The 19,036-nt window shown below is 35.1% G+C and overlaps 1 protein-coding gene across 10 annotated transcripts in view; it reads left to right on the forward strand.

The window, feature by feature from the left end:
* Positions 1–19,036, forward strand: part of COMMD10 (COMM domain containing 10) — a 244,942-nt gene that overhangs the window by 117,702 nt on the left and 108,204 nt on the right. The gene's annotated exons all lie outside the window — the stretch shown is intronic.

The raw sequence follows: 19,036 nt of genomic DNA on the forward strand, positions 1-19,036 counted from the left end.
ATGGTGAAACTCTGTCTCTACTAAAAAATAAAAAAAAATTAGCCGGGTATGGTCGTAGGCGCCTGTAGTCCTAGCTATTCGGGAGGCTGAGGCAGGAGAATGACGTTAACCCAGGAGGCGGAGCTTGCAGTGAGCCGAGATCGCGCCACTGCACTCCAGCCTGGGTGACAGAGTGACAGAGTGAGACTCTCAAAAATAAATAAATAATTAAATAAAATAAAATGTCAGGCCAGTATTCCTGATGAACATTGATGCAAAAATCCCTATAAAATACTGGCAAACTGAATCCAGCAGCACATCAAATAGCTTATCCACCATGATCAAGTCAGCTTCATCTGTGCGATGCAAGGCTGGCTCAACCTATGCAAATCAATAAATGTAATCCATCACATAAACAGAACCAATGACAAAAACCACACGATTATCTCAATAGGTGTAGAAAAGGCCTTCGATAAAATTCAGCACCTCTTCATGCTAAAAACACTCAATAAACTAGGTATTGCTGGAACAAAATGATAAGAGCTGTTTATGAAAAACCCACAGCCAATATCGTACTGAATGGGCAAAAGCTGGAAGTATTTTCTTTGAAAACTGGCAAAAGACAAGGATGTCCTCTCTCACCACCCCTATTCATCATAGCATGGGAAACCCTGGTCAGGGCAATCAGGGAAGAGAAAGAAATAAAGGTATTCAAATAGAAACAGAGGAAGTGAAATTCTCTTTTTGCACATGACATGATTGTATATTTAGAAACTACATTGTCTCAGCCCAAAATCTCCTTAAACTGATAAGCAAATTCAGCAAAGTCTCAGGATACAAAATCAATGTGCAAGCATTCCTATACACCAATAATAGAGAGCCAAATTGTGAGCAAAGTTCCATTCACAATTGCTACAAAGAGAACAAAATACCTAGGAATACAGCTTACAAGGGAAGTGAAAGACCTCTTCAAGGGAAACTGCAAATGACTGCTCAAGGAAATAAGAGAGTACACAAACAAATGAAAAACATTCCATGCTCATGGATAGGAAGAATCAGTATCATGATAATGGTAATACTGCCGAAAGTACTTTATAGATTCAATGCCATCCCCATCAAGCTACCATTGAACTTCTTCACAGAATTAGAGAAAACTACTTTAAATTTCATATGGAACCAAAAAAAGAACCCTTACAGCCAAGACAATCCTAAGCAAAAAGAACAAAGCTGGAGGCATCACATTACCTAACTTCAAACTATACTACAAGGCTACAGTAACCAAAACAGCATGGTACTGGTACCAAAACAGATACACACACACACACACACACACACACACACACACACACACACACACACACACACACACACCCCCACCCAGTGGAACAGAACAGAGGCCTCAGAAATAACGCCACACATCTACAACCATCTGATCTTTGACAAACCTGACAAAAACAAGGAATGGGGAAAGGGTATTCTGTTTAATAAATGATGTTAGGAAAACTGGCTAGCCATATGCAGAAAACTGAAACCGGACCCCTTCCTTACACCTTATATAAAAATTAACTCAAGATGGATTAAAGACTTAAATGTTAGACCTAAAACTATAAAAACCCTAGAAAAAAACCTTGGCAATGCCATTCAGGACATAGGCATGGACAAAGATTTCATGGCTAAAACACCAAAAGCAATTGACAAATGGGATCTAATTAAACTAAAGAGCTTCTGCACAGCAAAAGAAACCATCATCAGACTGAACAGGCAACCTACAGAATGAGAGAAAAATTTTGCAATCTGTCCATCTGAGAAAGGTCTAATATCCAGAATCTACAAAGAGCTTAAATAAATTTACAAGAAGAAAACAACCCCATCAGAAAGTGGGCAAAGGATATGAACAGACAATTCTTAAAAGAAGACATTTATGCAGCCAACAGACATACGAAAAACAGCTCATCATCAGTGGTCATTAGAGAATTGCAAATCAACACCACATTGAGATACCATCTCACGCCAGTTGGAATGACGATCATTAAAAAGTCAGGAAACACCAGATGCTGGAGAGGATGTGGATAAATAGGAATGCTTTTACATTGTTGGTGGGAGTGTAAATTAATTCAACCATTGTGGAAGACAGTGTGGCGATTCCTCAAGGATCTAGAACCAGAAATACCATTTTATCCAGCGGTCCCATTACTGGGTATATACCCAAAGGATTGTAAATCATTCTCCTGTAAAGACACATGCACATGTATGTTTATTGCAGCACAATTTACAATAGCAAAGACTTGCATGCAACCCAGATGCCCATCAATGATACACTGGATAAAGAAAATGTCCATGTATACACCATGGAATACTGTGCAGCCATAAAAAAGGATGAGTTTATGTCCTTTGCAGCGTCATGGATGAAGCTGGAAACCATCATTCCCAGCAAACTAACACAGGAACAGAAAACCAAAGACTGCATGCTCTCACTCATAAGGGGGAGTTGAACAGTGAGAACACATGGACACAGGGAGGGGGACGTCACACACCAGGGCCTGTCATCATGTGTGGGGATAGGGGAGGGATAGCATTAGGAGAAATACCTAATGAAGATGATGGGTTGATGGGTGCAGCAAAGCACCATGGCACGTGTATACTTATGTAACAAACTGCACGTTCTGCACATGTATCCCAGAACTTACAATAAAATCTGCCCATTATTTTGTGAATTATCGTATTTAAACTCAGTTGCTGCTGGTTGATGTCCAAAATAAGATTTTGCTTAGTGGTATGTCCACAGCTTACAAAAGATCAGAAAAATATATCTTTCAGCCCAGCAACTTTATATAGTACGTATGGTAAACTGTGTTGAATGTTAAGAAAACATCCCATATTGGCTTAACAGCTGCTATTTTTATAGCAAGAGGATTTTATTTAATATGTAAGGCTGAAGGGAGGTTCGAGAGGAAAATAAAGAAAAGCTTTGGATTATTAAAGGTGTGCGAAGGCTGTCACTTACATTGCTTCAGGGATAAACAGGAGGAAAGGAGTACTCAGAGGGAGTGAGCAATTATATAAAGAAAAATACTATGATGATGCTAATTGTGTTCTGTAGGAATATTGATGCTTCCTCTTTGTCTCTAAATGTGCTACCCTGAATTACAAGTTACCTTTAGCTTTTTGATTCTACAAAATCATAGGAGGTCCCTCAAATCTGGAGCATTTGCTCAGACTAACTATTGCTTTATGTTATCTACCCTAGGTAGGAAATATTTAAGTGTTTTTTCTTCAGTCCTACAGAGTTTTAGTCTGATACCTAGGAAACAGAGCTGAGTTCCTATTTGAAAAGATTTACTCAGTGTTTTGTGTTATGAAGTCATACTCCAGGGTATCTTTTAGAGCCACAGCCCTGAACCAAGCTAGGAGGCATGGAGAAGAGGAGCACAGGGCTTCTGAATCCTGGCTGTGCATAGATGTAGTTTAAAAGTGAAATATTACTAACCTTTACTCATCTGAGATAGTAAGATTTTGGAGCTTAAATTCTTCATGCTTTTTAATTACAAAAAAATACGATGAAATTTCAGTGTTGCTATTCTTGCAAAAATTTGAGTAATACAAGAATTGACAATATTAGAGGATGTCTTTAATAATTTTATGCAACACAATCAGATCTTTAACTTTTACTCACGTAAAGTTCGTAAAATTTAAACTGCTTAAAATAATGGCAGTATTAGAGTACTGAGATTCATAATAATGTAAATTAATACATATAATCCTTTCTTTTGTTTGTATATTATCTTTTAATATATAATGAAAATATTTAGGTAGTAAATATTGAGGTTAAGGCAAAGTCATATAATCTTAATTCATCTAACAGCTGCCTCTTGTTTCATATTTATTCCATTTTTGAAGTAGTTACAAATGAAAAAAAATTGTATTAATGCCTTGGCATTGAACAGCAGTTCTTAGAAATCAGGAAATTCCTAAGTTATACTTCCTCTAGCAGCAATATATCAACATTATTTCTATGAGTTTAGTTATATTCAATTTTCCTGTTATATATACACCTTTAAAATGTTATATAAGCCAATTTAAGCAAGTTAATATTAGAGTAGAAGTGTAAACTTCGGAATTTCCTGATTTTTAACATTTTACTTTCTATGTTATTTTGGTGAACTGGATCATCCAACTTAATTTATACAGTTAATATGAAAATACTTACAAAGAGCTAGGTTTTTTCAGCCATCATATTATGAATAGCTTTTAAAAAAAAAAAAGACTATTTCATCCTCTATGATGAAGTACTTAGTGTTTGCCCTTCACTTTTGGTAGCTTTTAATTTTTACCTCTCCAGCTATGATCTGAAGTCATTCCAAAACTTATGGTCAGTTCTTTGTTTTCAGTAAAGGAATTATAGTTTCATAAATTATCCACCTACTCTAGATGCATTGTAGAGATACAAATAGAATTGCATATGCTAACTGCAGAAGCCAAAGCATTGGGTATCACCTTCCTTGTTGATCCATTTTTTCTCCAACTGTTTTGGGGGTTTTGTTTTGTTTTGTTTTTATTTTTTGGAATAAGGACAGTCATAGTAATATGAATTCATTCCTTAATTCTTTTATTCAACAAACATCTATTGAAAATGTGCCATGTGCCATATACTTCCAGGTATTGAAGATACAGTAGTAACCAAAGCAAAGTCCTTTTCTCTCAGAGCATTCATTCTAGTAAGTGGAAAAAGAACGTAGATTGAGTGAGTGTATACTCCATCAGGTTGTGATAAACACTATGAAGAAAAATTAAGTAGGTTATGGAGATGGAGACCAATAAAGGTACTATTTAGACTGGGTAGCTAGGGAAGGCTTTTCTTCCTGGTAAGATAATATCTAACTAGATACCCAAAAGAGATGTGCATGTCTTAAGGAAAAACAATCCAGTAAGTAGGAACACCAAATGCAGAGACCCTGAGATGGAAGTGTGCTTGCTAAATTCCCAGAAGGAGGCCAGTGTGGCAGGAGTAGAGTGTGTGGGAAGAGAGGTTCAGATGATAAGGTGAGTGTAATAATGGGTATGGGAGGACATGGAATTCTGTATTGCCTTATAGGCCTTGATAAAGACTTTGAATTTTCCCCAAAATGGAGGATGTTGAGCAGAAAAGATACATGTTCTGAAGTATAGTCTACAAGGATCACTATAACTACTGCACAGAAAACAGATTGCAAGGGAGCAATGATATAACTGATGGATAATCAATTAATAGAATAACCATTCAGTCAAGAGATGGTAGTGGTTTCATCCAGAATGATGATGGTGGAGGTAGTGAAAGGGGAATTCCAAAATACTTTGAAGGTGGAGATGATAGGATTTGTTGGTTAGATACAAAGTGTGGGACAAAGTGAGTCATTAAAGATAACTCCAAAATTTACCTGGATAACTTGTGTCTCTCTTACTTGCCTATAGTTGTCTTTGCAGAAATCCTCTCCTAACCATTTTGGATTTTCTCTAGGTAGTAGCCACTCTTACTCCATTTTTAATCAAAGCTAACAGTTGCCTTTGAAGTCTGTTAATGTGTCCCATAACTTCTCTATAAAGAAATGGTCAATTTCTAAATGTTTACTTAAGTTTGAAACTCCTTTAAGCAATTTAAAACATCAGATTAACTTTTCTTTCTTTTAAATAATTGTACCTTATGGCAGATATAATATAGCTTGCTGATTAAGAGATGTGGAGAACCAGTTTGCTGGGGAACAGAGCTCTTTGTGGTCTCTCATAACTATTTCCTTCCTGAAGGTCTTTCTAAATGCCACATTCAGAGTGACTTTTCTCACCACCACATTTCAAACACTCTCACATTACTTTCTATCTCCTTACCTTGTTTTATTTGTCTCAGTTGTATTTAATACATGATATATATATTTGTTTGTTATTTTTGTGTCTGTATCACCTCACTAAAATACAAATTTCGTAAGGGCAGTGGCTTAAAAAAAAAAAACTGCTGCAGCTCAGTGGGCTAGGTAGTTAGTAACTTACTGTAAATGAATTGAATGAATAGTCGGTTTTAAGTAGATCTCCTTATGTCACATAATGGGTGTTTATTAAATGGCAGCATGAAAAGAATAATGGGCATCCTTGTATATTGCTAGTGTGAATGAATGTAAAAGTGTATAGCCACTCTGGAAAACAATATGGCACTTCATAAAAAAATTATACATAGAAACCATATGACCCAGCATTGCTACTTCTGGGTGTATATTCAAAAGAATAGCAAGGACTCAGATATTTATACACCCATGTTTGTAGCAGCAGAATTCACAATAGCCAAAAGGTGGAGGCACCCCAGGTATCCATTGGCAGATGCATGGATAAACAAAATATGGTATATACATGCAATGGGATATTATTTGGTCTTAAAAAGGAATGAAATTCTGCCATATGCTGTAACATGGATGAAACTTGAAGACATTACGCTATATAAAACAAACCAGTCACAAAAGGACAAATGTTGTATGATTTTATTTTATGAGGTACATAGAGCAGTCAAATTCATAGAGACAGAAAGTAGAATGGTAGTTGCTAGAGGCCGGGGGAATGAAGAGTAGGGAGTTATTGTTTACTGGGTACAGAGCTTCAGTTAAAGAAGATGAAAAAGTCTGGAGATGGATGGTGGTGATGGTTGCACAATATGAATGTACTTGATGCCACAGAACTGTATACTTAAAATGGCTAATTTGGTAAATTTTGTGTTACGTATATTTTACCACAATTTAGAAAAAGATAAAAATGTTCTGAGCTTGAATCTCACGTTCACCTTGTTGGCTTTTTGGACTTATTCACTGTTTGTTTGTTGAGACAGATCGTCTCTGTCTCCCAGGCTGGAGTGCAGTGGCGCAATCTTGGTTCTCTGCAACCTCCACCTACAAGATTCAAGCAATTCTCATGCGTCAGCCTCCAGAGTAGCTGGGATTACAGGCATGTGCCACCACACCCTGCTGATTTTTTTCTGTTTTTAGTAGAGACAGGGTTTGCCAGGCTGACCAGGCTGGACTCCAATTCCTGGCTTCAAGTGATCCGCCCTCCTCGACCTCCCAAAGTGTTTGGATTACAGGTGTGAGCCACCGTGCTCAGCCTGGACTTATTCACTGTTCTGCTTTAGGCTTTTACAAATAGAATCTGAAACATTTAACCTAACATCTGAGATGTGGTTTTGCCACTCTTATTCCAAGTCCTTTAATTTTGTATGTCTTCATTTTAAAGTCCCTAAAGCTCATGTTATTAATGGTTATTTTCCTATATGTTTTGCTTTATCTTGTATATAAAATTCATATTTTAAAGTCTTAAATTCTGTTTTCTGATGTTGAGGTCCTATAAGGTTGTACTCTTAATGGGTATAATAATAAATAATTAAATAATTTTCTCATTTAATTATTATTTTTTTAAAATTTCCCACTTACTGGTTCTCATGTTGTTATTCTGTGTTATAAGTTATTTATTTCTTATGATTGTTGTTAGTATCTCCCTAAATCTAATAAGGAGACAGAAATCACAAAGTAATTTTAAACAGGGGAAGTTTAATATAAAGAATTATGAAGCTGTGATATGTGAGTAACTATAAAAGTGTAAAGAGAACTGGAACAAACATACTAGGCCTGAAGGAGGAAAGTCTTTAAGGAAAGAACAACTTGGGAGAGGGTCCTTCCCCAGAGTTAAGAGTTCGGACCTTGTTAGAGAAGGTACAATCTGCTGGGGCCAGAGTTGGTCTGTAGTTGCTGGACAAGCAGGAAACAATCTTTTTGGGGTTGCAGTCAAGCTGAGGCTCCTGCATGGGCTTGCAAAGATAGTCACAGTGCTACTGACTGGTAGCATGTTCTAGAACACATACTGTGTTGGAAGAGCCTTAGAAAGGTGATTAAGACAGGGATCCAGTGGACAAAGGGTCTGAATGGAGATGGGAAATGGGAGGGATTGATGGTATTGGGTGGACCAGAAATAAGCTGGGACATTTGGAATGGATTTTGAGAAAAGAAAGAAAGAGACAACTGTATTTTTCTTCCTCCTCTCGTCTTATATTTAAAATACACGTAAATGTAAATGCTCTTTCCATTAATATCTTTTCATTTTCATTGCTTTAACTGAAGCTTTTACTATCTCCATCCTAAGGGACTGCATTATTCTCCTAATTTATCTTCCTGCCTTCAGAATCTTCCTCTTCCAACCTAGTGTCATTTTTCTGAAACAAAGTTCTAATATGATACTTTCCTGCTTAAAATGTCTAAGTGACCCTCCCCCCGTCAACTGCAGAATAATGAGACTTTGTAGGATCAGATCTCTGCCTACTCTGTTTCTTTTCATCCCACTTTCCCATAGTCATCCTAGGAACTTTCTGCATTCAATTTTTCAAAGATTTTCAAGCATCATTTTCTTCTCCTTTGCATATTTTATCTCTTCTCTTCTCCCTTACATTTGCATCTGGAAAAATCTATCAGTCCTTTAAAACTTATATGCCACCTAGTGTTTCCTTGTTTGCCCAAACCTTCCTCAGTGCTAAGTGGCCATTTTACTTTGAACATATTTGTATATGTCTCTCATCCCACTTATACTGAGTTTTGTTTCCTTATTCATATTTCTCCTTTTGGAATTTACACAGCACGTAGTGGGTGCTTAATAAATGTTTATTATCTGAACAAATAAACCTGCATTCTTGGCTTTAATATTCTTTTACTCAGATAATATGAGCATGTACCCTAACTTAAAAAGATAGGGTTCAGAATGGTACACATTATACTTGAGAGTTTTTTGGGCTCTTGTGTGTTTTGTGCCTGTAAAAGAAATAAAACCCCATTTCTATAATTACTTCATTTGCCTAATGTTTAGATGTATAGCTGTATGATAGATAAAGCAAGTTAGAGATAAGGAAAGTAAGGTGAAAATGAGCCATCTGCTGAAATGAATGATGGAGTTGAAATAGAAACCACTTCATTTTGGATTGTCTTCCTTTATTCGCACTAGTATTACAAGATCGCTTAGATAAATATTTATTTATTGAGCCTCTACTATGTAACAAATATTGTGTTAGACCTGTGATTCTAGGTTCTTTCCCACCTCTAAGATTCTGTGATTAATTAGTAAGATTTAAGCCTTAAACAAAACTTACTTTATAAAATTGTTCTAAAGTAGATGATTACTTTATGTATTTGGAGTTATTATACAATTACTATAAAATTAACACATATTAAAGTACAATAAAACCCCTGAAGACACCAAAAATGTACATTGGGTTTGCAAATGTACATGTGTAAATATTTATAATTTTAAAAATTTGTGCATAACTATAATAATGGGGATGATGCCCCCGTTTGAGTTCCTGTCCCTAAAAATATTTGCTATTCTAATAATTCCTAAGAAGCACTTAATATTATATATAGCACCAGGAGATATATATCATCTCAGGCCAAGTTTACTTTCTAGCCTAGATGGGCCTTTTGCAGTTAGTTGACTCTGCTTTTCTTTTTTTTTTCTTTTTCTTTTTTTGAGATGGAGTCTTGCTCTTTTGCCCAGGCTGGAGTGCAATGGTATGATCTTGGCCCACTGCAACCTCCGCCTCCCAAGTTCAAGTGATTCTCCTGCGTCAGCCTCCTAAGTAGCTGGGATTACAGGCACGTGCCACCCTGCCCGGCTAATTTTTTTTGTTGTTGTATTTTTATTAGAGACAGTGTTTCACCATGTTGGTCAGGCTGGTCTTGAATTCCTGACCTTGTGATCAACCCGCCTCAGCCTCCCAAAGGGCTGGGAATACAAGCGTGAGCCAGCATGCCTGGCCCCAACTCTGCTTTTCTTAGTAGCATTAAGGAAAGTTGGTTTATAATAAGGTTTTAGCACAAAGGTTAATGCCCTGATTTATTCTCAGAAGTGGTTAGCTGTAGTTGATGCAGATGGCCATTAGGGTGTATTCATATAAATATCTTCCATTCTAAAGTGTTAAGAAAATATAATATTGTATACTTTAATTATTCACTTACATTAGATACATGTTATTTAATAATATACCTGAACCAGAGACTTAGGGATTTTAGATGCTGTTTGTTAAAGGAATACAAAATAAGCTTGTTTTAAAATGTAATACATCATGCTTCTGGCCCCATGTTTACCCATGTAATTTTATGATTCCATAGATAAAATAGCTGAAAGAGAACCATTATGTTATCAAACACTGTGTCATGCTTGCTGAGTTTGCAAAAATATAAAACATACAATACGTAACTTTTATCTTCGGGAAGTTTATAACCTAGTAAATAAGATTCAATACACATAAAACCTTTAATGTACGATCAAGTGATGAAGTATTAAGACTATAAGTGTTCTAGGAGTTAAATAATTTTAAAACAGATTTTAGAAACAATCTAATTTAATATCTCCTTTTTTTGATGAGGAAGCAAAAGTCTGGACTAGCTGTTTAACTCAAAAATCCGCCCAGAGTTACACTACTGGATAATGTCAGAACCAGAGTAAGAACACAGGTTTCCTGACTTTGGCCTGGTACTCTTTCCATTTGTAAATACCCATGAGCCTGTGTGGAATGGGCTTGATTCAAAGCATACAGAAGAAATGAGACATTGAAGATATGGGTAGGTGGTGGGGAGAAGAGCTCTTCCACAATGGAAGGAGCAAGAAGGAAGCTTAAAATACCTGGCACAGAACATAGGGGATGGCCTAATGAGAGTAGAAGGTACACAATAGGAATTAATTTCAGTTAGTAACCTGGGCCTGGGTTGAAGAGGTCCTTGCAAACCAGGTAGTTTTTATGGGATAGGCACCAGAATGCTTTTATAGATTTCTTGAGCAGAATGACTTGATAAAAATTATATCATTTTATCAACTGGAAGGTCAGTGTGATGGTAACCATGAAAGACTGAAGTAATATTGAGGCAGGAAAAGGTAGTAGTAGTGGGAATGAAGTAGAAAACTGAAATCTATAAGATGTTTCTTGGAGGAAAATGATTGAACGAGATGGCAGTTTTCTATAGAAAATAAAGGGAAGAAGAGTGTAGCAAGCAGAATGCTATTTCCATGGACAGAAATAAAATAACTTGGAAGGAGGGCTGGGATGAATTGAGGTTTTAGGGTTAATAATTGATTATATCTGTTGTATACACTTAGAGGCGCTTAGGTTATCTCTGTACATTTTCAGTTATATGTATAAAACATTTTTGAATGGAATAATACATTCAGGTTTATAGAAACCTTGATGGATATGGTTTAATACAAATTAGCAATAGTATATCTAAATTTGTAATTGTCACTGATCTATTGCTTAGGATATATTTTAAAATGTGTTCACTAAATTATGTTTTCAGTTATTCATTTATCTTTTGTTTAGGTCCTAAGCCACTGAAATGGAGTATGAGAGAAGTGTATATTTTTTCTAATTTGATTTTTTTCCTGTATTAGTCTTGGAATAATGGATTTGATTTTTATACATAATTTTAGTGCCTCATGTTTTTAATAATAGTTGCCTAGAGAATGCAATTTATTGTGAAATTTTCTATTAGCAATTCATTCTAACTGTTTAAGAAATTATACATTTTCTGTTTTTGTGACCTTCATTCTTAAAAGTTTGTTTGAAAAACAATTTTAGTGGAACTAAAATTAAAAAAAACAAAAAAAACCCTGGCTAAAAAAATGTATTTTTAAAGCTATTTTTATAAAAATCAATTTTTTTTGACTTGGGGTCATTTAGGGGGATTGTATATATTATAGTATATCGGCTATTGACTACATTTTAATTCTTATCATTTTAATGAATTTTTTGTTGTAATTTTTAGGAGAAAATGAGGAAATGCTTATTTTGAAAGTCTTAATTACCCATATGTGGTGGCTCCTGTCTCTCATCCCGGCACTTTGGGAGGCTGAGGTGGGCAGATTGCCTGAGCTCAGTAGTTTGAGACCAGCCTGGACAACATGGTGAAACCCTGTTTCTACAAAAATTACCTGGGCATGATGACACACACTTGTAGTTCCAGCTACTTGGTGGGCTAAGGTGGGAGGATCACTTGAGCTCGGGAGGTTGAAGCTACAGTGAGCTGAGACTGTGCCGCTGTACTCCAGCCTAGGCGACAGAGTGAGACCCTGTCTCCAAAAAATATAAAATTTTAAAAAAGTGTTTATTATTCTTGCTGTACTTTCATTTTAATTATAAACCTATTTTATTTCTCTAATGTACTTCTCTGTTGGATTACATTGAGATCTCTGGAAGTGGTATGTGAATGTATGGTCAGTTGATATTCAGTATGTGAATTCTAAATGCTGACGTTTATGCTTTTGGGATGTTTGTTTACCAGCGTTCGTATTATTGGCCAAGATTATGCTTTATATCTTCTGTCTTCTGAAGTTGTGTGAAACAGTGATACAATGTAAATTAAAGCTGAACTAGTGTTTTACAACTAATATGAAAGAAATTAGCAGAAATCAGAGTAGTTTAAACCCATCTACATTATTGTACTGAGTTTTGAGTCATAGATTTAAAAAAAAGTATGAAACATGGTTAATCATAAAAATCCACATAAATGAGGAAATAATAATAGGAAGTCTGTTTTGTTGAATTCTAGAAATATTTTTAGAGAAATATTATTTTGAAATGTGCCGGATACTTCTGGTCCAAGGACCATACTTTGAGAATCACTGTTATGTGATAGATCATGGTGGAACCATTTGACCTAATCAAGATGAAAATGGGAAGGAAGATTTTTTAATTTAAGAAAGTGATCTTTAACTTCTGGCACTGTGCTCTTGCTTATCACGCTAGTAGGATATTATAAAATTAGTCAACATCTCAGTATTTCTTTAGCTAAACTTTCTACTCTATTCATTTATTTGGTAAATATTTACTAAACATCTAATATGTGCCAGGCATATTTAGAACTGGAGATAGAGTAGGATAGACATAGCTCCTGCCCTCATGGAGTTTATATTCTCTTATGGGACATATATATGGACAAAAACAGGTAAACAGGCAAATTATGTAGTTGCCAGTTGAAATATGTCATGTGAAGGACAAGAACAAGGTGATAATTGATACTATTAGCAAACTATTTTAGGTGTGGTGATCTCTAAGGAGATGGCATTGCAATTGAGACCCACAGAAGAGAAGCAACTAGGTCTATTAGGAGGGAGGCGCAATATTCGAGTAGGCAATTGAATGTATGCAGGCTCTCAGGAAAAAACAAAGTTTCTTTAAGAACTGATAATACTGTAGCTCTAGGCTACCATTTAATATTAAGGTTATGGATGGAAGGCAGGGAGGGAGGTGAAAGAGAAAGGAGAGAAATTAAGAACAATAGGTTTCTGGTTTATGTAAGTTAACGAATGGTAGTATTGTTTACTGAAATGGGGAAGAGGTGTGGGGGATGGATGTCGGGGATCTCAGCTGTGTTTTGAGAGAGTTTAAGCCAAAAAAAGTCAGTTGAGGTGATTAAAAATTGATACATTAAAGTGAGAAAGAAACTTTGTTGCTGAGAAATTTAGAATATTTCTCAGATATTAATAAAATTTAGAGAAAACAGTATTCTAGAGAAAACACAAAGATTATCAATTAAGAGGAAAACAATCCATTTGAGGAGGTTTAAGGGAATGTTGACATATACAAATCTTAAAAAGTTAGAAAGCCAAGTAAAAAGGGATTAAAATTCTATCTCCAAGTGGAAAAAATCAGATTGTCCAGAAAATAATAAATACTTGATTGATAGGGTTTGACTGTGTCTCCCCACCCAAAATCTCATCTTTAATTGTAATCCCCATAATCTTCACATGTCAAGGGCGGGATCAAGTAGATGTAATCGAATCATGGGGGTAGTTTCCCCCATGCTCTCCTTATGATAGTGAGTCTCATGAGATCTGATGGTTTTTTTAAGCATCTGGCATTTCCCCTGCTTGCACTCACTCCATCCTTCCACCCTGTGAAGAAGGTGCCTGCTTCTCCTTTGCCTTCGCCCATGATTGTAAGTCTCCTGAGGCCTCCCCAGCAATGCAGAACTGTGAGTCAGTGAAACCGCTTTCCTTTGCAAATTACCCAGTCTTGGATATTTCTTTATAGCAGTGTAAGAACAGAGTAATACGATGATCATAAAGAGATTGTTGATGAGAGAGGCCATTGACTCACTAGAGAACTAGAAATAAATTACCATGGGCATATAATATCTAACATTATATTGAGTTAGTCAAAATATGAAATGTTAATATTTATAGGAGAGACTAAGGATGATGCAAGAACCGAAAGAAAAATGTTCCTAGAAGATCTAAAACCTAAAGATCTTAGCAGACTCCTTGAGAAAAATGTAAATGACCGAAGTAGTTTTGAAAATCTGGTTTTAGCTAGCTCATGCCCTAGAATTTCAATGACTACATATACTCATTAAAATGAAAGTCAATCTTTTTTTTATTTTTAACATATCTTTCAGTTATCCAAGGGACTATTAGGAGGACTTCAATAACCCATATCCTTATGAAAGTGAATTATAAGCCTCCTTGAAATTAATAAAAATCTTCAAAGTAGTATTTAATTTAAACTTGTAACTTTCTTTGTGTTCTGAGAGAATGCCTTTTCTGTATATTTTAAAGAAATAGACCATTTCTGTTTTGTTCACTAATATATTCACTGCACTTAGCACACTGCCTGCGACAGAGTAACCATTTAATAAATACTTTTTGAATGAATGTAGAAATATAAATTTTACATTTAGTTTTGGGTTACCTGGATAGCTGATAATTAACGAAGCAGTTCCTTTGTTGCCCTTAGGAAATGTCTCTACTGTGATCATACTCAAGTATATTTGGTGGCAGGCTATACGTGAATAGAACTAGTGCTTATTAGAAATGTGGTAGGATGTTTTTGAGATTTATGTTTCCATGCACTGCAGAGCATACTGGTGTTATTTTAAACAAAATATAACTTTCAGATGTTGTGTGGATTTTAATTATTTTAATCAGTCTCCTGGTAAGGGTTAATAATCACAGTTAACTATGTTGTTCTCAAATTCCAAATACTAAATTACTGAGGTCATGGTGCTTTTGGGAACAAATACTATTAATGACTAGTAAAATAAGTTTTATGGATCTCATATCGTTTCTGGAAGACCAATAGATGTATTTATTACCATAATAACACATAGAAAAAGGACAGACATTTCTATGTGGTCCTTAGTTCTCGCTCTCTGTTTTTTTCTAAATCCAGCATGTCATTCCTTTTGTATTCACTCCCTAATTATGTATTTACGTTTTGTTTATTTTTCTTAACTATATATCTGACCTTTATTTTTTTTTTCTGAAGGTCTTGATTAAAATCAGCTTTACTCTACAATAAGTTGAATTGATTTGGGCTGCTTTTTCTCATGAGCCTATTATTTAGTGACTGTTTTCCTCAAATATTTGTTTCCCTGACTTTTGTTACTTCTTCATAGACGTATTTTTAGTAGTTGCAATTTCACCTCCACCCAGCCTTTCTGGGTTGATAATACTGGTTAACACTGACTCTTAGGGTACAATCTCATAGTGTTGGTTTAGAATTAAGATATAATGAACACCAAACCTAAAAAATCAGTGTCAACTTTTACTCCAGTAGCAGTGGAGTTATTTACCAAAAGAAAACAGATTCAGCAGTGATCTGTTACAATGCCTATGTTATGCCCTATTAATCTAAAATAGTTGCATGATAATTCTCTAGGGTTGAGCTGTTTTTAATAGTATGTATGAGAAAACATTTTATGGGCTTTTAGCCAGAAGATTTTATATATAAATGGTAGTAGAGGAACACTGTTAAATTGATGAGTCTTGGAGGCAATGTGATATAATCGATTTTGGGGCTTTGAAATCAGCTTTGAATCCTGACCACTTCACTTATTAACTTTGTGACTGTAGGCAAGTTACTTGACCTCTCTGGGCCTTAACTTCCTATTTTGCAAAATGAGAATAATATAACTTCCTGAAAAGAATTTTGCAAGAATAGAAGGCAGTTATACAAAATGTGTGACAAAAGTTTTGGCACATACAGGTTTCTTCCCAAAGATGAACAAGTCCTACTGCTAAGTATAGAAAGGGAGATACAAGTAAAGTTTCTTCGTTATTTCTTAGAGATTTGTGCCCATAGATCTTTATATTGTCTTAACCTGTGTGATCTACAATGACCCATACTAGAATGTGTGTCTTAAGAAAGCATAGAATTTTTACGCTTTTGTTCAGTTTGAACAAAAATCATCAGTTGTGCTCTGAGTCCTAGGTATCTTCTAGATATAAGTATGTGGGAAGGACAAAGACAAGGGGCATTTAACAGAACCTTAGGTCCTACTTCTAGCAGAGCAGCTATACGTTTCTGTTTTACCATTTGTATTTCTGTGTAATATATTGATTGAACAAAGGGGTCTGTGTATTACAAAAAAGCTAGAAAAAATACAAGCAAGGTCAAGCAGTCTATTTCGTGGCTTTCATTTTTCTCAGATCCCACCCTGCTTTCTCCTTGGCATTTTAAAGTTTGTGAGAATGGGTGGGAGTTAGAATGGGGAAGTAGGGAGGAATTCCATTCTGTCTTACTGCGTGGAGTTCTCAGAGAACAAAACATAGCAAAAGGACAAGGGTCCTGTGCAAAGAGGGCATTCCTGGTGGAAAAATTCCTTGACCTCCTTAGCTCTTGCATTGAACTCTACCCACAAAGAGCCATGTTTTGAGCCTTCATTACAAATTTTACAACTGTTAAAAAACAAATACAGATATCTTGCCTCTGATTACTTCCTCCTCTGACTACAATGAGATGTCTTTATTAGATCCTTACTATTTTCATTATTTTCTTATCTTAGACTCTAATCACTTTACTCTCATTTCAGTGTCTGCAAGTTCTTTTCTCATTAGTCTTCTCTGTAACAACCAGCAAGAACTCTGACCCTGAATGAATCTTACCTGACTTTACTGCCATCAAGCATTTTTGGAGAAAATAACACATTGGGCTAATGGTTACCTATAATTTCCTGAGGTCTGGGTTCCACCCCTTTTAATCATCTGAGGAATTTTTCTTTCCTCCATCTTCATTATCTTTCTCCTTGTAGGATTTTTACTGTCAACATTTAAACATGTTCAAATAAATCCAAGCATCAAATGAAGGTAACAAATAATCAACTTGTTGGTTCAGCTGCAACTCTGTTTCTCACCCCACAGTCAAACTTTTTAAACAAATTGTTTATTTTCATTGTCTTTAGCCCATTCCAATACAGCTTCTGCTCCCATAAGCCAAACTGCTTTTGTAAATTTGTTTCACTTCCCTACTTAGCATTTAACAGATTTCCCATTACCTTCTGATAGTCTCATATCCCTAACATTATATTTATACAATTCTGTCTCTCCTTTCTAGCTATAAGCACTTTTCTCATTTCATGAAATATAGTTAATATTCTCCTCCTTCTCTGGGTTTTTTCAGGTTCTATCCTTTAACTGGTGAACACTCTCTGCCTTCCTCAACTCCTCCCACCTAACTGTTCAGTTATCAGATGTCGTCTTCTGAAGGAGGTTTACCGTGACCTGAACTGGTTGAGTTCTCCTACTTTATACCTTCTCTTCACAGCACTTGTCACATTTGTAATAATGTATTTATCATTCTCCCTGTGCCTTTTAATGTTGGCTTCTAGAGAGTAGAGATCCCACTGGTTATAGGACTGGATACCAGAAAGGAGCTCAAGAAATATTTGTTGAAGAAATGACTGAATAAATTAACAACTGTAGCTTTTCCAAGTTCAGTGCATCAGTTGTGTCCTTGGCCTTATTAGAGTGTCTTTTCCTTAGCAGCATAATGAATTTTAAGTGGATAAAAACTATTAGTGATTCCACTAGAGTTATTAAGCACTGTAGCCAGTAATACATCATAGGTGCACAACTATATACTTTTCCTTTATTGTCCTCTCCTTTTTGCTTTAAAAATAACTATAAATATGTAATAATTTCAAATATTAGGAAGCTGAGTATTTTGTTTCTTATGGCACTTTTAATCAAATCTCATTATTTATTGAGTACTACTCAGTGTATATCCTAAAGTAAAAAAGAAAAAAAAAAAAAGGTTTCTAAAAACCAAAACAAGACACTTTAAAAACAGTGTAGGAATACATGTGTTCTAAAGAGACCCCAGAAAGTCTCTTTTCTTCCTGAATATATTAGACCCTTTTGAGCTCCTAATGCTGTAGAATAAATGAAATATTATGAAACTTAGGAACTATCTGAAAGCTAAATGTTTAGCTAAAATGTATGATAAATTAATGAACATACAAAGGAACAGATAGCAGTGGCAGTGTATTTGTTTTGTAAGTTTTATTTACATGCAAAATAATTGTATATGCATTTAAATATAATTGAATGGTATACATATGTATAGAGATTGCTGCCATATTTGATGGATTGGTAAATAGTATTAGAATTAATTTCTGAAGAAATTTTAGTGTAAAGATTTTGATGTAAAAAAAATATCCAGCAACCTATCTATTTATGGCTGTAACAAGGAAGAGTGATTTGGACTACTGCTACAAAGTAGATTAAATGATCTCTAAATTTCTTCATGTATTAACATTCTCTAAATTACTTTGTATATTAATATTTACATATAATATATTTGTAGTATATTCTAATTTAAATATGCAACAGAAATTTGGAAATGAATATAGTTTGTATTCAACTGTGTTGAGAAAGCGTAGAATAATAATTAAATTCTTTTTTTCAACCAAACATTTTTATAAATAAAATTGCTGGATTCCAAGTATTTACACTTAAATAACTTTATGTTATAAACAGTGTTTTTTAAAATACTTTCTTTATGTCTTATACTTTATTTTATTTAAGTTATAGTCATGTGTCTTGGGTAGAATTCTGAGAGAATAATAAGGGACTTTACCCTGTAATCACAGAAGCAGTTTGGTAATATAGGAACCAAGTGACAGCTTTTCTTTTTCAAGTATAGATTCAGATCTGGACAGGAATCTTTAGGGGTGACCTAAAACATCATTATGTCAGTTTACAGCAGAAGGCTTACTCTGTTAGTTTCTAGTAGCTA

Source organism: Macaca fascicularis, chromosome 6 (assembly GCF_037993035.2).
Source record: "Macaca fascicularis isolate 582-1 chromosome 6, T2T-MFA8v1.1".
Lineage (NCBI taxonomy): Eukaryota > Metazoa > Chordata > Mammalia > Primates > Cercopithecidae > Macaca > Macaca fascicularis.